The following is a 25,589-nucleotide window of genomic DNA, read 5'->3' on the forward strand; positions in this document are numbered from 1 at the left end:
TGTGGCACATAACACTGTATTAGCCGCTGGGGAGTGGATTAGCTGGGATGAGTCTAGAGTAAAACACCTTCACAGCCATCAAGAGCTGAGAGAAAATTCAAGTGGATGTGCAGTTCCTGCTCAGCTCTCTGTACCTTTGTGTATTGGCTGCTATCTTCTGATGAGTTATGGGCCGGCCTGTCTAGGGTGCTGTCCTCTTCCCCAGAACATTACTTGTTTAATACGTCGCCTAGCTTCCAGCAAGGGCAGGAGGTAGCTGTGTTCCCAAACTGCTTGGCATTCTTACAGGTTTGAGAGTAGCAGCTGTGTTAGTCCGTATTTGCAAAAAGAACAGGAGGACTTGTGGCACCTCAGAGACTAACACTTTTATTTGAGCATAAGCTTTTGTGAGCTACAGCTCACTTCATCAGATGCCATTATAGAAGATTCAGAGTAGAAGCCCCAGGAGTGGGACTTATTTTTTCAAATGAAAAATATTTTCATAAGCTAAAACCAGACCCAGGAGGATCCCCTGGTGGGTATTCTGCCCTCTCGTGCTGCAGGTCCTTATTGCAGTTTATCTGTGCCCTCCTGCAATGATCTTACAAGCCAGTTCTCCGAATTACCCTTCTAGAGAGGTCTGCCTTGATTTGGGGGTGGAGCGGGGTCTCTGCCATCTCTCATCAGCCCTGACTGGCCTTGGGCAGTGAGACTAGATTAATGTAAGCCAGGCAAACCACAATGAAGGTCCCCATTGGAGGAGATGAGTGCATGTGACCTTGGGTTGGGGGGTATAGAAGTGGGTGTTTTTGGCAACCTCAGAAGAGAGTGCAGGGATTGGCTAGGTCTGAGGCCCATTCTCAAGGGCAGCGTGTAGCAGGGAGTTTGCTGTGTTGCTACTGCACAGCCTGTTGTGTGCAAAGAAGCCTTTGGTCTGCAGGGCTGTCAAACCAGCTCTAAATTCACCCGCATGCCATTCAATTTAATCTCCGCCAATTTCCTACCTTGCACTGGAACAGATACTCTTTCCAGCCCCTTCCAAATGAGAATTGCAGAGAGCTTCATGACCATTCATGAATTAAATCTTTCAGTCCCTCACTGGAATTAACCATCCCCATTTCACATATGGGGAAACTGAGGCATAGAAAGCGGACTTCACTTGCCTCAAGCACTCAGAGGTGGAAGAATTTGGGTCTCCTGCCTTCTACCTGTGAACCTTCCCTACATGCCTCATCATCCTTTCTCTTTTGACCAGGCTTCTGCTAACAGGACCCTGATGGGTGCTGCTAAAGTAGCTGCAGGATTATTTTTTGCCACTCAGAGCAAAGTCGTCTCGTTATCCAAGAATTCCGTGTCGGTGGCCCAAAGTCCCAGGCTCCGTGGAAAGCAAACACTGCAGCTTTGTCACAAGAACAATGTGTCCAAGTCAGGATTTCTCACCCCCTCATCCTGACTGCTTGCTGCTGGTTTCACCCTTTGTTTTGACTGTGGAGTGTTGCAATTGGCAGGATCAAGGAAACCATTGATGCTAATGCTGAACAAAGGAGCTCCACTCCACAAAGGGTGTGCAAGAGGGGGCCTTAGAAGTTGAACTAACAGGTCTGACTGGTGCATCCCACTTCCTAGCATAGAATTGCTCCTTCCATGTTACTGCTTTGTGCTGCGTAGTGTTAAGTGTCCAAACAAAGGAGCTTTCCTTGTGAGCCTTGGCATTGGGAAGAAAGACTGTTAATCATCCCTTGCAGCTGCCTCTCCTGGTCCCTGGTGATCTCTGGCACGATGGATTGCAGGCAAACAGGTGAGAACCAAAAGATACACCTTGCACACATGTTGCTTTGTTTTCTGTCTTTCAAGTTCTGCTGGGGGTTGTACAGAACAGTGGCTCTCAACCTTTCCAGACCACCGTACCCCTTTCAGGAGTCTGATTTTTCTTGCATACCCATAAGTTTCACCTCACTTAAAAACGACTTGCTTACAAAATCAGACATAAAAATACAAATGTGTCACAGTTCACTATTACAGAAAACTGCTTGCTGTTTCATTTTTACCATATAATTATAAAATAAATCAATTGGAATATAAATATTGTACTTACATTTCTGTGTATAATATATAGAGCCGTATAAACAAGTCATTGTATGACGTTTTAGTTTGTACTGACTTCGCTAGTGCTTTTTATGTAGCCTGTTGTAAAACTAGGCAAACCTCTAGATGAGTTGATGTACCCCTGGGAAGACCTCTGTGTACATGTGCCCCTGATTGAGAACCACTGGTTTAGGAGGACCTGAGGGTGAGGAGACTAGGAGGCTGGTCCTGTCTGATCTGTGTAGCCTTTGGTCTGTGGGGCTGTCAAGCCAGGACCTTACAATGATAGCATTATTTATTGGTATTGTGGTAGCACCTAGGAGCCCTTGTCATTGACTGGGACCCCATTGCGTGCAAGGTGCTGTATGAACATGGAACAAAAAGATGATCCCTGCCCCCAAACTGTCTAACATTTAGAAAGATGCAAGGTGGGTGAGGTCATATTGTTTATTGGACCAACCGCTGTTGGTGAACCGAAGGGACTGGCGTGGCTACAACAACACTTCATACATCTAAGATGTATGAATTTCACAGCTCTCTCTACCTGGGGTAATAGTACAGTGTGCTTCCTAGGGCAGGAGCTTAGTGCTCTATGCCCTCTTCCCTTCCCCCTCTCTATGAGATGGGTGTTACCCTCCTTGTACAGATGGGAAAACTGAATCTGAGTGCCCTGTATTTAGACTGTTACCTTGTGGACATTCTGGTGCATTTGCTCACGATGAGATGATTCTAGGAACAGATGCAGTCTAAATAAGGAGTTGTCTGTGGGACTAGCTGTAGGCCCTGCCTGGTCACTGGGGAGAAGGGGGTTCACTTCTCACCCCATCTCTGAGGTGGAAGGAAGGAAGGAGGGAGGACTGGAGAGAAAATCGGGTACATGGGCTCTGTGGAGACTGCCCCCCATGATGGCCAATTGCAGTCATGGCAGCAGGACCCAGAGACTTCAGGGATGAAGGTGCCTTTGTCCACTAGGGGTCAGACTTTCCCAGGTGCTGGGTGTCTGCAGTTTCAAATGATGTCCCTTGAAGTATTGGGTGCTCAGGTGCCAAAGCAGGGTCGCACCCTTTCAGAAGTGGTTTGCCGAGTCTTCATTTAGTCACTCTAATTTAAGGTTTGGCATGGCAGTAATACATTTTTAGCGTTTTTAGAAGGGCTCTTTCTATAAGTCTACAATATATAACTAAACTATTGTCATATGTAAAGTAAATAAGGTTTTTTAAATGTTTAAGAAGCTTCATTTAAAATTTAAATTACAATGCAGAGCCCCCTGGACTGGTGGCCAGGATCCGGGCAGCGTGAGTACCACTGAAAATCAGATCACGTGCCATAGGTTGCCTACCCCTGTGCTAAAGCTTAAGGGAGACGCACCAAGACCATTGTAGAGCTGTCCCATGCCTGCCCTCCATTACGCCTGCTCCTGGCTGGATTGAAAATGGATCCTGAGACTGGAAGCCTCCACGGGCTCTGAGGTCACCTCTCCGCAGCTCTCCATGGGGTGGTGTGAATTCGATTGCGCCATGGCTCCTCTAAAGCAGTGGGTGGGCCCGTCGTCCTTGTGCTGGGCCTGATTCTTACTACATCCTGTGGCAGCTGTTGGTACTGGCTCATCTTTGGAAACCTGCACAAAGGCCCTGGTGTCACCTGTTTGCTGAACTAGTCAGAATATGGAAGAAAGGGCACAATCACAGACAGAGCCAAGGTACAAGCTCTGGGAGCTGCTGGCAGCTCTCGCTAGGGAAACCTCTCATGCTACATAAGAGCTAACTGGATCAGTGCTAGAACTGTCTGAAGAGCAGCCAGATGCGTGTGTGTGTGTGTGTGGTTAGTAGGGGGTGCTCGTCCCTCTCAAGTAATGTCTCTGTGCACCACCAGGGCTGCGATGCAAGACCAGAGATCCTTTAAAATCAACAAGGCCTTAATTATTTGTGCATAGAGCCCTTCAGAGGGCTATTTTTAAATCTTGTTCCTGCTATTATGGCAGTGGTTTCTGTGGGACCCCTGGGATCCCAGTACTGCTGCAGGGCTCTGCTTGCGAGCTTTAAAAACCTTCCTGCTAGCTTGGAAATTAATCTGGTATGTTAGCAGCCAGGATAGGTTCCTCATCCCCCTCCCCATCGAGAGACCTGGTCCATCTGACATCCCACCCCTATCCTGAAGCACCTAATGCATTGTGCAGATGGCCAAGTGCATCCTCCACCTGGATGCATCTGGTCTGGTTGGGGGTCTACCAGAGGCATCCTCCACCCACCCAGGCCTCTTCTGTTGGGCAGCCTTCTCTATCCAGACATGACTGGTAGTCATGACTGGTAGTCTTGCTCCCAGTGCACCTGGCATGCTTGGTGGCAGTCGAAGGGTTAGCACGCTGGCCCCCCACAAGCCGAAGAAGACACAGTCCCTAAGCTGGGAGCTGATTCGGAGGCAGGCAGTGGCTGGACCCACTATTTGGAGAAGGCAGCACCGTGTGGGCAGGGTGATGTCATATAAGCCTGAGTCACTGCTGCAAAAGGTGTCAGCTCCATTGTCCAGCCCTGCCCAAAACCCTTATCACTGCTCCCAGGTGGGGCCCTGGCTGGCTTGTCACCTCACGTGGCAGTCAGTGATAATTCACGTGGTGTCTCCACTGGTTTCCGCTGGGGGATCTCAGAGTGCATTGCACATGTTAATGAATGAAGCCCCTCGCCCAGCCGGGGAGATAGCTGGGTATCACTGCCTCTCTGAGCCTCAGTTTACCCAGCTGTAAAATGTGGACAGGTCATCCCCAGCGTCCTCCAGGGAGTAAGGGGCAGAGCTGGGAACAGATGCCCACTCCTGTTCTTACCATTAGATCCCACTCTACTGCATCCAGGAATTCAATCCAGGAGTCCTGGGCTAGTCCCCTCCTGCTTTAACCTTGAGGTCACGCTCTCCCTGTCCCTGCGTACAAGGACATATGGGTGCTAAGTGCTCTCTAACTTCGCAGAGGAAGCCATACTGGTTTGCAGATCTTGGCGCCAGGGAAGCCAATTTCCCATCTGTAGGGGGGAGCTGAGGTCCCCCAGACAAGCACCTCCTTGGGGGAGAACTGTCAGCCGGGGGGGTGCTGATCTCAGTTGCCATCTGCAGGCTGCTATGCCCCCTGAGCACCATGCTGGGCTCTGTATGCTCCCTTTCTGCAGCACCTCCTGTTCTCCCCAAGTCTCCCACCCCACCTGGCTTAGCAAGGCCTGACTGAATCCCCGCTCTAGGCTGTGTGACCATCAGGGTAGGTCTATCTAGCAAGGAGACAGCCGCAGCTGGCCCGGGCCAGCCAATTTGGGCTCGCGGGGCTGTGTCACTGCTGTCTAGACCCCTGCTCCGGGACCCTGTCTCTGCGGGGCCTGAAGAAGATTCCCTAGCACCTCAAAGAGTGATCCTTGGACATCCCAGGGAGACACGTGACGGCGGCCCCCTTCTCACAGGTGGGGAAACTGAGGCACCCAGCCAGGAAATTCGGCGGCAGGAGGAGACCTCACGACTTCCCCATTCCCAGCCTCCTGCTCGCACTTCCAAGGAAGCTTTCTTTTTGACCCAGGCTTCGCCCTGGGTATTTGGCAGCCTTTCAAAGGCACCCGCTTGCTGCCGAATCAAAGCCCCCCCCGCCCGCGGTGGCCGCCTCTGCCTTCGGCGGAGCCCAGCGCTCAGCCCAGCCCGGCTGAGCGAAGGGGAAGGCGAGAGGCTGGCGCTGCAGGAGGAGAAGCGAGGGCCCCGAGGGCGAAGGGTTAACAGCTGGGAGGATCCGAGGCGCTGGGCGGGTCCCGGCTGTTGGATTCGGGGTGAGCGAGGAGGCGGGGGAGGAACCTGCCGCAAGTTGTGAAGAAGCGAGGCTGGAAGCAGGAGCTGCGAGGGGGGGGGGGGGTCGCCCACCGCGCCCTGCCCCTGGGGTCCTGCCCGGGCACAGCGGGTCCGCAGCCCTCGCGGGGGGGAGCAGCCCCCCAGCCCAGCAGGTACGTTCCGATCGCCGCTCTTCGCCCGCCACCTGCAACAGGTGCCAGCCCGGCTGTGCCGACCCCGCCGGCGGCTGGGCCAGGGGCGTCGCCCGGCGAGCTCCGGAGAATGGGTCCCGCCGCGCTCGGCCCCTGCCGGGGCTCGGCCCGCCTGGCGCGGTTTCCTGGGTAACCTTTGCCCCGTGCTTCGGTGTTAAAAAGTGCAAGGGAGAGGCGAGTGGAGGAGAAGTGGCTAGAACAGGGGAGGCTGGGAGCGGGGCTCCTGGCTCCTATTTCTGCCTCTAGGAAGGGAGTGTGGTGTGCGGGGGGGGCTGGGAGCGAGGGCTCCAGACCCCGACCAGCGGGGTGCGTTCGCAAATGGCCAGAGCTGCCCTGCCATTGAATTGCCTGCTGGCCTTGGGCAAGTTGCTCAGCAGCTCCGTGCCTCAGTTTCCCTGTCTGGGAAAGAGAACTGGTCATCCGTAAAAAGCAGTTTGAGCTCGCCCCCCCCCCCCCCCCGGATTAGGAGTGCCATGGGACTATCTTCCTTGCGGCGAAAGAGGGCTCTGTCTGGGAAAGAGCTGAGGAAGTGAAATGCCCCAAACTCCCTGAGCGGAGTGGTTTGAATTTTGCCCTCGGTAGGGTCGCTTGGTACATCCTTGCGCCTTCTTAAGCCAATTCTTCTCCGAGCTCCGGCTAAGGTCTAGCACAACAGCCGTTCAACAGCAAGACGCATCCCAGGGGATGGCCTTTTTGCCCTTTTCTATACACATTTCTTCTCCTGGGATCGTTCAAGCAGCTTAGCTAAAGGTAGCAGATACCAGAACAGCTATTCCCGCATGGTAAGGGTAATGAGCTTTACCCCAGTACCTGCGTCCACACTAGTGGATGGATATAATAATAGCAGTGGAAAATCCCACCCTTACCAACAGAGCTATACCAGGACAAAATCTGTGTGTAGATGAGACCCTTCAGTCTGTCCCAGCTCTAAATTCTACCACCTTAAGCCCCAGCCTGACCTCCAATTTTAGCTATGTGGGTTAGGAGTGTGATTTTTTGATGATGCTGCGCTGCTAATAGCCCCAGCGTAGACCCCGTTACAGCAGCGTCCGGGTTTAAATGCAGTTAGAGTTGATGCTACGGGGGGGAACTATGCAGTGTACACTATTTGGGGACAAGCACGCTTGTACCCATGTAACTGTGTCCACATCAGAGAGTTTTGCCGGTACCGGTGTAACTATACTGACAAAACCCTCTAGCATAGGGAAGGCCTCAGCAGATGTCTGGTTTTTCTCCTGTGGAAGCAGCAGCCGCAATTCCCATCTGGAGGGAAGGAGCACGTGGCTGTGGTTGGTTATATTGGAAGTTTGGGTCAGCTGGGAAAAGTGATGCTGAAAACATGGCAGATCTGCTCCTTGTGCGTAACAGATGGGCTGACTTTAGTGACAAATGACAATATAGTCCCATGCAGAGCCAGCCTGGCTGAGTGCGGGAACTACAGGGTATTCTACTTTGTGCATGATCAATCGAGTTGCTTACCCTGTTCCCCTGGAGTTGCACCTGGCCAGCCCTCATTGAAGGCTTGGGTGTTGCTGAGAGCAGACTTTGGGTGCTGAGGTGCAAGGTGGAAAGAATCCAGGCTCTGACTCTCTGATCCCCAGCGGGGTGTGCAGGGCTGGGTGTTTGGGGTGGGGGGAGAAAAGGAGAAGGGAGATCCCTTTGCTACAGAATCCCAGGAAGGTGATCAACATGGAGCCCACAACGGCATTTTTAAGAACTACCTCTTAGGGGAAAACCTGGCTCTGAACTTGCCCTAAGGGAAGCTGCCCCATCCCTTTTGCAAGTGATTCTCCTCTGGAACCCATTGGCTTCTAATGGGTGCAAAGTGCTGGCTGAAAGGCCCCATACAAGTGCAAATCTGCTGCTGCTGGACCAAATTCATCTCTGCTTCCCTGGAGTTCTGGCCAGGATGCACTTTGGCAGAGGATGTTTGAAGCACATCTCCCTCTGCCCCAGATCTTGGCTCGTTTCCTGAGGATGGCTTGCAGTCACAGTCTGAATCTGGTCTGAAGCGTGTTGCTCAGTCCTGGGGGAGGGGGCTCAGCCAGTTAGCATTCTATCACAGAGCGCACGGCCCTCGCCCCTTGCGTGTGTAGGGGTGAGGCGACTGGCCTGCATGAGACGAGTGGGCAGATCTCGGCACCCATTGTAAAAACTGCCCTGACAACCAGCTCAAGGTGCCAACCAAGAGGCCAGAGAGCCCAGAGCTAGACCTGGCTTGATGTTTCAGTCAAAACAGTTTTCCAGCAGAAAAATGCCATTTTGACGGCGCTGAATTACTTTGCAGAATTGGATCCAGTTCGATGAACTGGCATTTAGGAAACAAATTTGGAATTTCTTTTGGGAAAATGCTGCAACATGTTTCAAATGAAAAGCTTCCTTTTTTTTTTCCTCCAAAACTTCTTTGCCTTTTGAAATTCACTTTATGCTGTATAATTATTTAAAACGGTCACATCAAAACATTTCATTTCAATTGACCTAGAAGGATTTCCCCCCTGAAATTTAGTTTCAGAAAAGCTTCTGAATGTTTGGCTTTGGGGCCTGAGTCAGGATGGAAAAAATTTTTAAGCTTGAAATATTTCACTGGATGGGCTGGACCAGCTCTACCCCCAGTGGGCCGTGGAGCCTGAATTCCCCTTTCATTCCCCAGGGGGTCCTTCTACCGTGGCAGCGAGACACATTGGCCCATAGGGTGGACAGCTTGCCCTGTCATTGCCTGGGCTGGGCCTATTCTGTGGATATAAGACTGGGTAGCCATCTGTCTTGGATGGTTTAGACAAAACAAATCCTGCATCTTGCCTGGGGGCTAGACTAGATGTCTCTTGCAGTCCCTTCTAACCCTATAATTCTGTGACCTTGTCCATTGCCTATTGGGGGTGGATTGGACCTGAATGGACATCCCATGTCTGCAGTTTATCAATCCCACCCCAGCCCTCAATAAGCTCGGGGCCTGATCCAACATGTGCTGAAATCCAATGGAAAAATTCTGGCTGACTTGAGACCTGGGCTTTGGATCGGGGCCTTAAATAAGATTTTGATCCCCTCTCCCCCCCAGGAACTTTATTCTTTTCTTGCTCTTCTAAGCAGTGCCTGGGTTTGTACTTTGGGGACTTTCCCCCAATCCAGCACTGAAAGGAACATAATTACCAGACTGGATCTGACCCAAGGGGATCCCCACAGTAGTGGATGTGAGATAATCTGCCCCCAACATCAGGTCTTATCCTGACCCCAGACAGAGCCCGGCTTGACCCCGAAGCGATTTAATATCCCTTCCACACTCTGTTTGTATTCGCTATCCTAACTCAGGTAGTCTTGCTAGCTGTATAAGTGTACAAGCCCCTTTTGAATCTTGCTGACTTTTTTGGCCTCGGAGATATCCTGTGTCAATGAGTTCCACTGCCAAACTGCATACCGCACAGGGGAAAGTATTTCCACGTATCGGTTATGAACTTGCCACTGTTCAATTCCATCTATTTGTTCCTATGTCAGGAGACGGGGAGGAGCTGGATCCTGTGGGGGGAGGGGATTCCAGTGGCACTTCCCATGTGAGGCCAGCCAATTTAGCAAGGCCTTACCTGTCATCTATTCCTATTATGTTTTAAGGATAACAAAGCTGCTCATCAGTTGAGCCGGGAGCTGCAGCTCCAGTAACATGATCCACGAGCTCGCTTTGTCACTCTTAGGCAGGTGGCTGTTGGAATTCTTTGCAAAACATAAACACAGGTTTTAAGAGGGCTGGGTGTTGATTTTAGACCCATTTGTAAGTTACAACTGAGTCCACCACAATTGATTCCTTTCCGGGGGCCCCCGGGACTCAAATCCTTGCTGTGATTTGAGCTGTTCCGGGATGAATCTAGCAGGCAGCCCGATGTCTGGCAGAAAGAATGACCTGTAATAACTGGGGCTGATCCTAGAAGGAATGTGCAGGGATGTCTCCTGTTTTAGCACAAAGGCATGTTTTCCTGAGCCCAGCATATAACCTCAGCCTGGAGCAACGAAGTTTTACAATGGCTGGCATTTAAAATGGAAGAGATGCTTTCAATATATTCACGCACACTGTGGTGTGTTTGGATAGGAGTATGTTTGAGTCGTGTCCAGGCATATAAGTGACCTAAACTATCAAACAGTGTGTTAAGAACCTTTGCTTTGCTTCACAGGAGAGGATAAGAGTATATTACAGCTACCAGCTGAGGGAGCTGCTCTCGCAGCTAGGAGTTATAGTCTTGTGCTTGTAGGTCTGGATTTCAAACTGCACCACTGAGCCCAACGGGCGTGGTGTGTCTGTGTGTATTTGAATCTTTTGTGTACACGGGCGTGTTTATGTAGAGTCTGTGTTTGCACCTGTTGAAGGTATTTTGGTGGATGGAGAGAATGTTGCCTATGCTAGAAAAGGTGCCTGGCAACAAGCTGAGAGTGTTGGACAGCTGGCTTTGAATGAGGGGCAGGCTGGTGCAGTGGTTAGGGTTAGGAAGACAGGGGGGCAAGTCCCAGCTTTGCTGTAGACTCCCTGGTTGACCTTGGGCCAGTGTCTGGGCCTCCGTTCCCCATCTGTACAGTGGAGCTAACAGCGGCTGCCCTGTGTCGTGTGCTAAAGATCACGAGGTTCTGGGGCCGAGCACTGTGGTTGTTGAATGTGTCTAGCCTGGATGTGGGATGGGCCCTGTTTTCTCTCTCTGGGATCTGGCCAGAGCCGGCCTGTTTTCACGCTGTTCCCTGCACACTGACACGCCTTCCACCTGCGCACGTTTCACTCCTCAGCAGCCAGGCTCTTCACACCCCGAAGCAGGGAGGGGAAGAAGCTGGCAGGGGGGCAGATTGTCTTGCAGAATGTTTCCCTGGGTAAAATAATAATACCTAGCTCCTAGCTGGTGCTTTCCATCAGTAGATCTCAGTGCTTTCCTAAGCGGGTCAGTAGGGTTAACCCCACTTTACAGATGGGGAAACTGAGGCAGAGAGAGGGGCAGTGACTTGCCCAATATCACGCAGTAGGTCAGGGGCAGAGCTGGGAATAGAACCCAGGTCTGCTGAGTCCTGGTCCGGTGCTCTAGCCGCTTAGACATGCTACCTCTTAAATTCACAAATTTACTCATCAGACAGGCAGTGGATTCTGTATGGGGATTGCTGGCTTTGTGAGGAGTAACTTGGGGTGCAGGAATAGATCCACCTTAGTGGTATATTTTCTGGGGTAGGAGCGTTCCCAGGAATGGCTTTGTTAGTGAAGACCCCATACAACCTACCGTGGGGTGACCCCCAAAATAATGCCCCAGTGCTGGAACAGGGGAATTGGATGCATATCTCACTAAGGTCCTAATCTGGTCTCTATCACTGTAATGCCTGAGCACCTCACCTCTATTTATCGTCACCACTCCCCTCTGTGAGGCAGGACTACTAGCCTCATTATACGGATGGGCAAACAGAGGCCCAGAGTGGCTAAGTGACTTACCTAGGGTAACACAGGGAGTCTCTTGCAGAACAAGGCATTAAACCCAGGATTTCCAAGTCCCAGGCTAGCCCTTCCCCTCCATCACCTACCCTGCCATGGAGCCCCCTAAAATCACTATGTCTAAACCAGCCAATCCCACTGCTGCTGGGGTGGGGACCCAGCAGGGTATGTGTTTTAGTGGGCCACAGAGCTTTGAAGTGCCGTGGGCTCATGTAACCCGCAGATGAGTGTGTGTGTGAGAGGCCCCCTGTTTGTGCCAATCCACAGTGGTTGTGAGTCTGTGGATTTCCCTACGCCCCCCTTCAGTGGTCACAGTGTTGCCAATTTAGTTGTTTTCTGACTCCCCCTGTAAACTCAACCCCCTTCTAATTTCAATTCCTGAGGAAAACACTAAGCAGCCACTTCCCGACTGTGTGTAGGGCTGACACCGAGGTCTATTCAGCAGTGCGTTTAGCAATTACCAGATGCCCTTCTAGCCAGATCCGTGGCTTCCACTGTAGCCCCATGGGCTTGGCTGGGTCCCTTGACTATTCATGACTCAAGGCTCCAAGACCAGCAAACAGACTCTTCCACAAACAACCCACACCTTAATGCCGTGTTTCTTGCGCAGGCCGCCCTTGCACCCTGCAGATCCAGTGCCCAGAAATGCGCAGCAGAGTTGATGCGAACAGAGAATAAAGGGAGAGGGATTTTTTTTTTGTGGGGAGGGGTGCTGGGAGGAATGGAAGAGGAAGAAGGGATGTCTACAAGGCAGAGGGGGAGCGGTTAGCATCATGATCAGTGCCAGCTGGAGCCACCTGCTGTTGTCTGCACACCTTGGATTCCATTTGTTGTGCCATTGTTTTGATGCGGCTTCTTGGTACGTGACACATGGCAGTGAATAGGACAGAATACCACACAGGCTGGTGCACCAAGCAATCGCCCATGCTCCAGCTTTGAATGAGATCCTGGGCAGCATGCTCAGGCTTCTTTAAGCCCCACCTGCATGGGCAGAAGGGAGTGTTGTTTAATGTCTCCTCCTGATCTATTATCATCTGTTTTGCCGTAGCAGCTGGGAGCCGCAGTCATAGCCCAGCACCCCAGGGCGCTAGGTGCTGTACAAACACAGAACAAAACCACAATTCTTGCTCCAACGAGTTTACGGTCCAACCTAACAGGACATGGCATTTATATAGGGCATAGGTTCTCAGCCTGGAGTTGGCAAAGAGGAGTCGGAGTCCTGACTGGCTGCTCATATTACTGAATGGAGGGCTAGATCCTGGCAGGGTAGGGGAGAGTTATGAGAAAGGTTGAGAGCTGCTTGTCTGGTGCTGTGTGGACATTGATGCCTCTTTTCAGCTCCCTGAGAGGTGGGTCTGGGTTGTTCCCTCCATTTTACAGAAGGGTAAACTGAGGCACAGAGGGTGAAGTGACTTGCCTGAGGTCACACCCTGAGTCAGTGGCAGAATCCACAGTGGGGCTTCCTAGCCTGGTGCTCTAAGCACCCAAACTGGCCAGCACCCAAATCCCATGGACATCAGCGAGCATTGGAGAGCAGCCTGCCTTTCAAACCGTGGGCGCTCCTGGGCTTGGGTCTGATTGAACACGGTTCCCACTTGCCGGAAAGGGCTTTGCTGCTGCAGTGTGACTCAGGCGTCCACAGTGGAACAGACCTGCAAGTATTTGTGGGCCTCAGTTTCCCCATCTGTGAAACAGGGAGAGCAGCACTTCCCTAGTGCGCAGCCTGTGGAGAGGGTACGTACAGGCTCGTGGGGTGCTCAGATAAGAAGGTGATGTGCCCCATGGCTAGATGCATTATTAATCTGTCCCTGCATAGGCTACTGGATGAGGGATCTTGTTCTCTGCAACCGCACATGGCGTTAAGAGTAATGTATTCCTGTGACTCCAGCAAGGGGTTCTGGTGACCTGTGTTCGCCAATAGCCTGATAGAGGCGTGTTGCTGCGGGCACATTATTTAACAGGAGAGCATTCATTCATTCTACCTGCATCCCTTGCCCTCCTCCACATCAGTCCTGCATGGTCTGGGGACGTTCCCGAGCAGGATTTATGAAGAGCTGGAGAAAAGGCAACCTGATCCCTTCAAGGCAATCCATGCCACCAGCGAGCCCTGTGCATTATGGGCTGTGCCAATTGCACAGGGGTAACTCAAATGGGTTGCTCACCAGTGTGAAGTGCTTTGCACCAGTTCAATCACTTTGCTCTAAGAACGGATTTCAGCTGAACCAGTGCAACTTCTGTGTGGAGACAAAAATCTCACTATTGAGCTCCAGGCCTGACTTTCCACTCCCTCTGCCTTGTGCAGCTGCTCCGGTCCATGCTGAGTGTAAAATGCAGCTAGATCCAGCGTTTCCCACCCACATTGTGCAGGGGTAAACGGTGGTGTCAACCCTTGCAATTATATCCCAACTCATGTGATATTTAGTATTTTTTTTTCCTTCAAGCCCCAACTCCTGGAGTCACATGATTTTGGGAGAGTCGCCGGGATTTGTTTAAAGTAAGTTTCTAGCTCTTGTGATTGCTGAGGAAAGCTGGACAACATGATCCCAGCATGACCTGAAAGCTCAGAGACCAGGAGGCAAAGGAAAAGAAGCAAAATTGTTATTTATTTTTTTAAAATTTCATGATTTATCAGCTGATCCCAGGATTGCATGGGGTTGATGCTGATATGTAAATGCCTCCAAACGGTGCAGGGCAGTGGCGAAATCAGGACCTAGGGATACATCCTGGCTGATGTCATGGGGAATTTTGCCATTGACTTTAACGGGGTCAGAATTTCAGCACTAGCTCATTGATTTAAAGAGTTCCCAGCACCTGCATCTCTTCAGACACGGTGCTTCCCGTGTTCACATTCTTGACATTCCAAACGGTGCCCAGGAAGTAGGCTTGGAGGGGTTAGGTTTGTATTGGTAAATGTCAGTAGACGCTGATTTCTCCGAACACACACACACAGAGGACAAACTATTTCCATCAATAACAATTGAAATTGACAGCTAGGCAAAGCAGGAGAAATGCTGCTTGAGAGAGTTTAACTTAACAATAATACTTAGCCCTGCCAGGAGTGCAGGGGACTGGACTAGATGGCTTTGCGAGGTCCCTTCCAATCCTATGATATTTACTATGTGTATTTTCAAATGTGATGTTGCCAATTTTTGACTTACTGGTTATAAAGCCTTCACTTTTTATGTCTTGGCATCAGTTGTCTGACACCAGCTCCCATAATTTTTGGCATCTGTGAACATTTAAATAGATCAAAATAGGAAAAAAAATGTTTTAAAACCCATAATTTTGCACAACTCTGAAAATTTAAATTGATAAAAATACACGTTGATATTATCCATTGACATAACAGTTGAATTCTGCCAAGTCTAATACAATTTGTATTAGTTATTTTAATAACTGGTCACGTTCTCATTATAAAACCAAGGTCTCTAGAGAACAATAGGAATGTCCAGGAACCTCCCACATGTTACAAGGCTGTAACTCCATCAAGAGTGACTGGAGAGCTCGTAAACTGTCGATGCTGGAATGGCTCCATCCCATTCAGTTTGGAAGGCTTCGCTGAACACCAGCGAGGGATTTGATCAGACAGTTAAAGCCCCTGATGTGGAATCGGGGCTCCTGTGTTTTGTACCTGGCTCTGGAAGGGGCGTATGGCTCATAGGGCAAGGGTTCTCCGACTTTCCTATTGGTGGTGACCCCTTTCACACAGCAAGCTTCTGAGTGTGACCCCCCTTTATACATTAAAACACTTTTTAAAATATATTTAACAACATTATAACTGCTGGAGGCTAAGCAGGGTTTGGGGGTGGATGCTGACAGCTCACAACCCCCCATGTAATAACCTCATGACCCCCTGAGGAGTCCTGACCCCCAGTTTGAGAACCCCTGCTCTAGGGGCTAGAGTAGGGGACTGGGAGCCCGAACTCCTGGGTTCTAATCTTGGCTTTGGAAGGGAAGTGTTTCCTACTGGATAGAGTGAGTTTTGGAAAGGTCCAATTGAAACGGTTCGTTTTGATGTTTCTGAAATATTTCGATTTTGTTTTTCAGGCTGGAGTCACAAAATTGGGGGAGGGGGCGTTGTCTCCCTTCTTGTAGCTTTAGGTGAGTGGTTAGGGCTCTCCCTTGGGAAGTGAGCCCTGGGTGACGGAGGGTGCTGGTGCATAGAGGATATGAGTTTGTTACAGCCCCCGCTTGGGTGGTTTGGTTGTCTAGCTTCTGCTCTAGCAGCTCCTGCTTTCAGCTCCAGAGGGCCCCAGTTCAACCCATGGTGGGCATCATGCACTCGCAAATGCTTCACCTCTGAGGTTGTCCAGGTCATGGCATTTGCCTCCAGGTTCTCTTCCCTGCTCCAGGGAGCCTGGCCCTGTCATGGAAGAGGACTGCCAGGAGTGGAACATGAGAATCCCATGATGGATTAGATCTGCACGGTCCCATCCAGTCCCGCATCTTATCTCTGACAGTGGCCAGCACCAGCTGCTTCAGAGGAAGGTGCCGGATCCCTGTAGTAGCAGATGAGAACGTGGGTCAGGCCCAGAAGCGTGAGGTTTAAGAGCCGTTGTGTGTTCCAACTCTGGTCCCTAGCCCTGTCCTAGCCCTCTCCTTGCTCTCCCAGAGATCAGTCCCGTCCTCCCAAATCCCTCTTCTCCACCCCTCCCCCACCCCTGGCCTGCCTTTCTTTTTTTTTTTTTTTTTTTTTTTTTTTGCCTGTTCCTCCCCCTCTCAGCAGCTTGGGTCTCAAAACTGTTTACATTCCCCAGCAGTGCACAGCCTGCGTGCATGACGCACTTGTCTGATCTCCCTTCTCCGAGTGTGAGGGTGATTAAAACTAGAAAGATGTGTTGGGCTGATGGGCTGTTTTCATTCACTGTCTAATTCTTCTACTAAAGGTACAGGCAGGATAAATGCAAGGCCAGGCAGGGCTGCGTCATCGTCAATTACTTGTTTGATCCGTTTGAGAAGGAGGCTGCATGTGGGCTAGGGGTAGGATCCTGGGTGGGGAGTCTGGATTTGTGGGTTGTATTCCTGGCTCCAGGAAGGGTGTGAGACCTGCTGGTTAGAGCAAGGGACTTGACATCAGGACTCCTGGATTCCCAGCTCTGCCACTTATTTCCTTCGGTGACCTTCGGCAAGTCACTTCATCTCCCTTTGCCTGAGTCTCCCCATATGTAAAAAAAATGCCTCCCAACCTCACATCCTACCAAAACAATACTCAATTCTTCCCCTGGGGAGTGGGTGAGAGAGAGAACAAACCACAGAGGCCAGATGTTATGTTGCTTAATGCACACCTGGAAGGAGCTCACTTACTACTTGAGGAGGAAGGTACTTGGATTGCAGTCTCTCTGGGGCAGGGGCTGTCATTTTGTTCTGTGTTTGTACAGCACCTGACACCATGGGGTCCTGGGGCATGACTGGGGCTCCTAGATGCTCCGATAATTGAGATAATAATTCATAAGAGAAGATATGAGACCATCTGTAGAGTCTAGGTAGAACAGAGATGTTGCTTCCCCCAAGGGAGTTTTGAGTGGGGGCTAATCCAGTGCTCTCAGCTCCTCAGATGGAAGGGGCAGGATGGTTTCTATTCTCTCTCTCCCCATCTGAGCCACCCACCCTGCCTGGGTCGTCAGCAGGGGACTGACTTCCACTTCTTGAACTAAAAGAGTCACTCCGCTCCCTGGCAGCAGTGGTAAGCCTTTGTCCTCTAGCAGATCCGCTACTGGCTGGAGTGGGGACACAGCACGCAGGTAGCCTGTGGATCATGCTAGCCCTGCAGGGGGAATTATGGCCCCAGAAGGAGAATCCCACCGGGGGGGGGCGGTTTGCTTTGCTTTTCAATCACTTCCCTGATTCTGGAGCTGTGGCTCTGAGATGGGCACTAGCCTCTTGGATTGGTTGTCTGGGGAAAGGCTGGCCCTGGGCTGGGCTGTCCTCACCCCCCCCCGCCCCTCCCTGCACACCCCAGGGGGAATCCTCCTGTGTTGTGCACACTCCCTCAGGTTTCCATGGGAGCGCTTCTCACCCTGGACCTTATCAACTGACTTCCTTCTAGATCAGCTTCTTCGCTAGATATTTGTACCCACCCCGTTAGCTCCTTGCTGGCTCGGTCCAGCCTGCTGAGTGGTTAAATAGGTGCTGGGTCCACCCAAACTGCCCCTTCCTCAGGGCTCCTAGAGCATCCTTCTCCAAGCCAGATCCTTCCTCTCCCTCCGCACATGAGACCCCGTTAGTCTCCCGCTCCCAGCCCAATGCTCCTGATTCTTCCCTACCCCCCAGATGTGCCCAATGTTACATACTGAATTGGTATCAGAGCTGGGAATAGAACCCAGACTCGTTCCCTGTCCCTGCTCTAACCACGAGACAACACCCCCTTCCCAGAGCTGGGAACACCCCCTTCCCAGTCCCATCCTCTATCACACTAGTGAAAAGAGAGCTAAATGTATCCGGAGTCCTGACTCCCAGCCCCCCGTGTTCTAATCCCTAGAGAGGCCACGCTCCCCTTCCAGAGTTGGGATGGAACCCAGGAGTCCTGGCTCCCAGCTTTAACCACTAGACACCACTCCCCTCCCAGAGCTCGGAAATGGATCCCAGGCTCCCTGTCCCCTCTTCTAACCACTAGCTCATGCTCCTCTTCCATTTTGTGCACTATATATGGAAAATTGGTAACTGGCCGTCGGACAATTCAGCAAAGATCTGACAGCAGATAATGGGCTGAAGGGGAGGAAAATTCTTGTCAGCTGGCTGTTCATGGGCACTCGAAAACAGGAAAGTGGCTGAGCTCATCCCGTTCGCCCCGGGGCGGTAGCTAGGAAGTTTGTATGTCTGATGCGGGGGGGGGGGGAGGGGGAAGAGGACGCTGCAGGCTGGCCACAAGCGCGGGAGGCCTCAGTGCAGACCGAGACGGAGCAGATCTCTGCAGTAGCAGGTGAAGAGGGTGAGTCTGTGGCAGGTAGAACAGAGGGGTGGGGCTGATCACACATGGAGGAAAATGCACAGTTTGGTCGGTAACTGAGCAGGGCTAATAGGCATGGCGCTGAAGATGGTTGTAGCATGGGCAGCATGATCTAGTGGAGAGGGCGCTGGGCTGAGCCTCGGGACTTCTGGGTGCTATTCCTGGCTCTGCCACTGACCTGCTGCGTGACCTTGGGCAAGTCACTTCCCCTCTCCATCCCTCAGTTTCCCTCCCACCCTTTGTCTGTTTTAGGCTGTGAGCTGTTCTGGGCAGGGCACATCTCTCACTGTGTGTCTGGTATGGCATGTAGAACGTTGAGATCTCTAGGTGCTACTTTTCAGAGTAGCAGCCGTGTTAGTCTGTATTCGCAAAAAGAAAAGGAGTACCCGTGGCACCTTAGAGACTAACAAATTTATTAGAGCATAAGCTTTCGTGAGCTACAGCTCACTTCATCGGATGCATTTGGTGGAAAAAGCAGAAATAATAATATTGTAGCCAGGGGTCTGTCCATATTAGGGCTCCCAACGTTGCAATGTAATTAACCTCCCACCTTCCCTGGGCCATCAGCAGGGTGTGAACCAAGGATGTGCCGCACAACTGTCTGCTACTTGAACTAAAGGAGTAACTCTGTTAGTTGGCAGCAGTAGTAGGCTGTTATCTTCTGTGTCCAGATAGGGCCATGACTAGGGCTCTACCAAATTTGCGGCCATGAAAAACGCATCGCTGACGGTGAAATCCAGGGTGCTGACCTAAAAGTTGCAGGGGGCAGATCACAAGGTTATTTTAACGGGGGTTGCAGAATTGCTACTCTTATTTCTGTGCTGACTTCAGAGCTGGGGCGGCCAGAAAGCAGGAAGTATTCCCCACCCCATGAGGCTGCCTTTGTTATCACTTGTTAAGTGCCTTGAGATCCTAATTTGGAAGATTTCAGAGTAGCAGCCGTGTTAGTCTGTATTTGCAAAAAGAAAAGGAGTACTTGTGGCACCTTAGAGACTAACAAATTTATTTGAGCATAAGCTTTCGTGAGCTTGCATCCGATGAAGTGAGCTGTAGCTCACGAAAGCTTATGCTCTAATAAATTTGTTAGTCTCTAAGGTGCCACAAGTACTCCTTTTCTTAATCTGGAAGAGAGAGGCAAAGTATTTATTATAAATAATAGAGACATTCGGAGAGGATGAGTGGCCTTGTGGCTAAAGGCAGTAGCTTGGGATTCAGGAGATCTAGGTTCAATTCCTATCTGTGCCACAGACTCCCTGTGAGACCATGGGCAAGTCATTTAGGGTACGTCTAGACCTCAGTCAGTGGCTATGATTGCAGCTTGAGCTGACATACCCCAGCTAGCTCTGGTCCTGGAACAGTGAAGCTGCAGCAGCCAGGAACTGCAGTCTAGAGACATACTGTACCTTTAATCTCCCTTGGCCTCAATTCCCCATCTGTAAAATGGGATTATTTATTTATTTTAATGTAATGTTCCTTCCTTTGTCTTGTCTATATAAGCTCTTCAGGGCAGGGACCGTCTCCTACAGTGTCAGTGCAGTGCCTAGCTCTGTCGAGCCCCAATCTCAGCTGCGGTCTCTATGCTGTACTGTTGCAGTAATAATAATAACAGGGCAAAGAGCAGACGTGACGTTTCAGATCTCGTGGGGCTGGTTGGAAACTTCTCTCCCGCAAATGGAACTGGAAGCTAGTGAGAGTGGATAAACCTGGCCTTTCTTTTTTAATAGCATCACTTTTGTGAGTGCACCTGAAAAGTCTGGGCTATCAAACCAGCAGCCAATTAAGCCCATGAGCTCCAGCAGTGTCTAGCAGATGGAGTATGTCTCATGGACTCCTCAAAGTACCATGTGAGCTTTTCAGACAACACCAGGGGCTGGGCGTCTTTTTTTCTCTTTTTTTTTTTTTTTCTTTCTTCATTCTGACTCAAGGCCATTGCACTGAAAGCAGGTCACTGTCTGTGGAGGTTTTTGTTTTTAGCACCATGACCCCACATTGACCTGTGAGTCAACAGTCTCTGGGTAAGAGCACTTAAGTGGAAATCAAAGGAAAGGAATGTTTGAGCAGCTCTTTATGATGGTCCCTCTGCAACTTACAATTTCACACAGTGGCCAGGAATCATTAAAGCCACTTCTTGGGCTAAGTCTTCCCAGGTGTGTAGATCATCAAGACTGCAGAAATGACAGCAGTCGTAGCCTAATCCAATTTCTGTACTTGGCTAATAAGGCCTCAGATTATTATTATTATTATTTATTTATTATTATATAAGGTATTACCATAGCATCTAGGAGCCTTCACCATTGACCAGGACCCCATGGTGCCAGGTGCTGTACAAACACAGAACAAAAATATAGTCCCTGCCCTACTGTAAGAATTTTAAGGGCCAGATCATCAGCTGGTATAAGTCAGCACAGCTCCACTAACTTCAACAGGGCTCTGCTGATTTCCAGCAGCTGAAGATTGGGAAAGTAAACTGGACTAAAACTGGGAGTCCAGATAGCCCTCTACCTTGGGTATCTTAGACACAACAAATCCTGCATCTTGGCAGAGGATTAGACTAGATGACCCTTGTGGACCCTTCTAGCCCTATGATTCTATGACTTTTGGGGCCCATTCTTCAAGTTCTGTGGTTGATCTTTGCATTTCTCTCCTGGAAGTCAATTAAGCGAATCTCTCTTCTGTTTATGGTCGGTTTCACTTTCAGTGCTGTCTGCAACCTAAATGCTGCTGCACAGACAATGGTGGGGGAATGATCAAACTGCTTCTGGGGTGGATACAATCTAATCGGTCTGAGGTTTTGTGAAATGCTTTTGGGTTGTTGGAATTTGGGACCACGCTTAAGTGGATGGTGCTCCTGGACTGGTGGATTTCCTCTAGAAACGGTGTGAATTTCATTACCGCAAAGACCTTTTGTTGGCTATATCCAGTTTACTCTCTCACTTTGCACTATTGTAAAATAAGGAAACTGAGGCCCCGAGAAGTGATAACTCTCCTGAAGTCACGCAACGAGTCTGTGGCAGAGCATTGAATTGAACTTGAGTGTCTCGAGTCTCGGGCTAGCGCCCTAACCACTGCACCCTCCTTCCTCTGGGAGGTATTAACTCCTATTTTACAGCAGGGGAAACTGAGGCATGGTGACTTGGTCCAGGCCACACAATGAGTTGGTGTCAAAAACCAGGATGAAAATGCAGGCATGGCCAGCTCTAACCACTGAACCACACTGCCCTTCAATGCAACTTCAGCCCTAATAATTGATTGCTAAACGGCAGCTCTAGGTTGCTTTCCAAATGCTGAATTCCCCTCTTTGCCATTAGGCATCAACTATGCTCCCTGCCTAGTGTGATTCCCCTCCTACGTTTTCTGTCAGTGTCAGAAATGCCAGGCGAGCTGTAACAGGTGCTGCAATTGCTCATCGGATCTGGATCTCAGTCCAGCAGTGAGCTGCCTTGGATGCTGTAGTGTGTTTACATGGGAAATGCACCAGGGGAGGGACAGAGACCAGCAGGACCAGGAAGATGGTTTGGTGGTTAAAGCACAGGCCTACGTGTGAGGACACGTGAGTTCTATTCTTGTTTCTGCCACAGACTTCCTGTGTGATTTTTGGTTCAGGTCCTTCAGCTGGGGTTTGCAAAGGAGCCTAAGGGATTTGGGAGCCTCAGTTAAATTGGGTTGAGGTGCCTTTGCTTCCGTGGGAACCCCCCTGCCACAGTGTGCTGAATGAGACTGGAGAAAGAGGGTCGCGTTTCAGGAGGGGACTGGTTTGATGTGACACAGAGGGCTCAGCAGTGCAAGCTGGGCGAGCCAGGCTGCTCAGGACAAACACAAGCCCCCTCCATGTACAATGCTGACCTCTCTGCCGTCTCCATAAAGATCTTCCTACAGCTCCACTGTATCGGTTTTTCTTTAAACATGGGCTAGAAGTGTGCTGCCTTCCACCCGCCTGGACCCGCCCTGCCTTGGGCTTTGATGGGAACCGGGCATTGATGGTGGGCTGAGATTCCTGGGAGAAGGAATTTCCTGGTAGGCTGCTGGACCCCCTCTGTCCCGGGGTTGGCATAAGACACCTGCTCCCACTTGTCAGAGGGGCAATGCTGCTGTCGGCACAGGACAGTGGTGCGGGAAGAAGGTGCAATAAATGCTGATGGTGCGTATGCTGCACAATGGGAAGGCTCTCAGACTATGCCCCCTGTCATCAGGTCCCCACAAAGAAAATGGTTCAGCGGGTAGGATAGCAAAGGTCCGAGTTGTTGCTGTTGGTATTGCAGGAGCACCTAGGAGCTCTAGTCCTGGACCGGGACCCAATGGGGCTGGTTGCTGCAGAAACACAGAACAGAAAGATGGTCCCTGCCCCAAGGAGCTCGCAGTCTAGGTATGAGACACGAGACAACAGATGGATAGAAAGAGACAGAGGCTGGACTTCAGGAACGTACCCTCTTGTCTCAAGAACTTATTAGAGACCCCTGAGTGGCATGGTCTTTGCAAGGAGGGGCAGGTGCGTGCGTGCGTGCGCGCGCACACACACAAAACTTGTCCATTTAACCTGCGACCCAGGCACCACATGTGGTGTGTGTGACTAGGGGCAGAGAGGGGGTGGGGCTGGCTCCTCTTTTCCTTCAGAAATTCTTTGCCATTTAATGAGTAACTCAGGTGGCGAGATGAGAGGGGGGCCCTTGGCTTGGGGAGATTTTTTTTTGCTTTCCTCTTAGCGTGCTGGAATATCCAGTGCCAATAACGCCACCTGCTCTTGGGCCCATCTTGTGCCATCCTCCCAGCTCCTTGGCAAAAGGCACTGCAGTCTCCAGTGTCTGCCCCAAGCCACGCTAGGGCTGGAAGGGGTGCATGCTCCCCATCTAAGGGCGTGCACGCTCATGTGTGCTCCCCTGCGCTGTAGCGAACGGGCCTGAAAGAGGGATCTTTAGGAGGAGCGATCGATAGGTGACCTACCTGCCTCTTACAGCCCTGGCTGCTGCTCAAGTTGGCCCTGGGGCAGCTGCCTGTTTAGCGATGCTGCTGCTAGTATCCGCCTGGAGTGCCCCCATCTGCCTAAGAGGGAGTGAGCTGTCCAGAGAAAGCCAGAGTAATTCAGCCCCTTGAGCTGGTCTGTGCCTTGAAGGGCCTGATCCAAAGTTGAAGCCAATGGAAAGACTCCCAGTGACTTCAGGGGGCTTCAGCTCAGGCCATTCATTCAAACTCCCTGGCTAGAGGAGGCATTGCAATGAGCGGCTAAGGGGGGTGAGTTGCCACCGCATTCATGCCTGGAATGGGACCTGCTCAGCTCTGTGTGTCCTAAACCCTATACTGCTGACCCACCAGTTCTCCTTTAGCTCAGGCAGCAGCAGGCCCAGTGCTGTCAGCTCAAGAGGAGCTGAGTTCTGTCCCTGCCATGTCCGTGAAGTGCCGAGTGGTGAAGTCTCGGGCAGGAAATACCCAGTGCGGCTACAGACTCATTAAACCATCCGTTGCCTCTTGGGAAGGAGAGAGACAGGATGGAGAGATTGCACGAGGCAGAGGCAGGGAGGAGTGTGTGTCAACTGGATAGTATCCCAGAGGAATTCCCAGCTCTGCTGTGAGCCCTTTGGAGAGGGGGGCTGGGCTAGTGGTTCAAATTCTGCTTTGCTGCAGCTCCCCACGTGACTGTGAGTAGCTCACTTAGCCTCATGGAGCCTCAGTTTCCCCAGCTGTGCAATGTGGATAACAACAATGCCATGTGTCCCAGGAGGGTTGTGAGGATAAATACGTAACAGAGGGTGAGGTGCTCGGGCTACTGCGGTGATGGGGGGAGAGTACGATGGACAGGAGCTTGGCTAATTGCTTTGCCATTTGGGGATGGGTGGAGTCCTGCTTTCCCTTAGTGCCTGGCAAGGAGTTGCTGGGAATCAAGGTCTCTTCACCCCACAGCGCCCAGCTGCTGTGTTTTGGGAGACCCAATCAAGAGCCATTGGGGGGCACGGATGCTGGAGCTCCAGATTCTCTGCTGATTCGTCTCCTGCCGGCATTCCCCCCTGAGCTATAGGTCAGCCCCTTGGGGGAGGCTCTGGTGCGGTTTACGATATGCTTGCTGAATGGGTCTGTTGAAGGGAGCATGAGGAAATGGCAAACAAGGGGCAGTTCCTCTTTATGGCTGTACTTGTGGCACCTTAGAGAAACAAATTTATTAGAGCATAAGCTTTCGTGAGCTACAGCTCACTTCATCGAATGCATCCGATGAAGTGAGCTGTAGCTCACGAAAGCTTATGCTCTAATAAATTTGTTAGTCTCTAAGGTGCCACAAGTACTCCTTTTCTTTTTGCGAATACAGACTAACATGGTTGCTACTCTGAAACCTGTCTTTATGGCTGTAATAAGCTTTAATGTCCACTTGAAAGGTGGCTGCTTTCATGGAAGAGTTCATAAAAAGAGTGTGTGGGGGGGGGCGGGGGAATGGTTTGGTCAGGGGGCACAGGATCAGCTGTAGCAACCAGCTTACAGGAGCCTCCGTTTTCTATCAGCACCCCCAAGTATTGCAGGATAAGGCTTGACAGCTGGGTTGTCACTGGCTACAATCCTGCGTAGAGCTGCAGCGCCGTATTGGCTGACTCTCACCCATAAGTTAGCCCAGGTGGGTCCTATCAGGTTGAACAGGCAGATGAAACTAGGGGCTGGGAGAGAGGGGAAGCAACACACACCAGCAAAGGGGGGAGTTCCCGGATCCAGTGAGTCTGGCATTGCTGGTGGAGAGGGAATGGAGCAGGCTGGGAACTTCTCCCAAACTTTGTCCTCAGCTACACGGGCAATAGCAAGACATGCAAGAGGTTGCCCGCTGTGGATGTACTCCCACCCTGATCTGACGGGACCAGAGAGCCTGGTTCTGTCCCAGCATGTTCCGTTTTTTCCCGTGCTCTGGCCTGGAAATATGGAGCCTTAAAATGGGCAACTGAGCTGTCCTCCTTTCATGCTCAGTAGCTCCCTGTGCTCCTCCTCCTCCTCATCCCCCTACACCCAAGTCAAGCGGGCACAGCAGTGTCCGTCAGCCATGCCACCAAAACCACTGAGCCCCAGACTGCGGCTCTGGCACCAGTACCACCCGGGCTGGCAGGGGTGGGACTAGGCCAGCTCTGCCACAAGTCTAGGGGGGGAAGGGATGACGGGCCCCTGCTGGGTG

The 25,589-nt window shown here is 51.2% G+C and overlaps 1 protein-coding gene across 2 annotated transcripts in view; it reads left to right on the top strand.

The window, feature by feature from the left end:
- The first annotated feature begins 5,883 nt into the window (after positions 1 to 5,883).
- The window catches only part of ARHGEF2 (Rho/Rac guanine nucleotide exchange factor 2), a 127,433-nt gene continuing 107,727 nt past the window's right edge, over positions 5,884 to 25,589 (top strand). For both annotated transcript variants that reach the window (XM_038383029.2, XM_043501893.1), the window contains exon 1: positions 5,884 to 6,026. The gene's annotated coding sequence lies outside the window, so the exon portion shown is untranslated. The remainder of the gene's footprint in view (positions 6,027 to 25,589) is intronic.

This window comes from Dermochelys coriacea, chromosome 24, assembly GCF_009764565.3.
Source record: "Dermochelys coriacea isolate rDerCor1 chromosome 24, rDerCor1.pri.v4, whole genome shotgun sequence".
Classification (NCBI taxonomy): Eukaryota; Metazoa; Chordata; order Testudines; family Dermochelyidae; genus Dermochelys; species Dermochelys coriacea.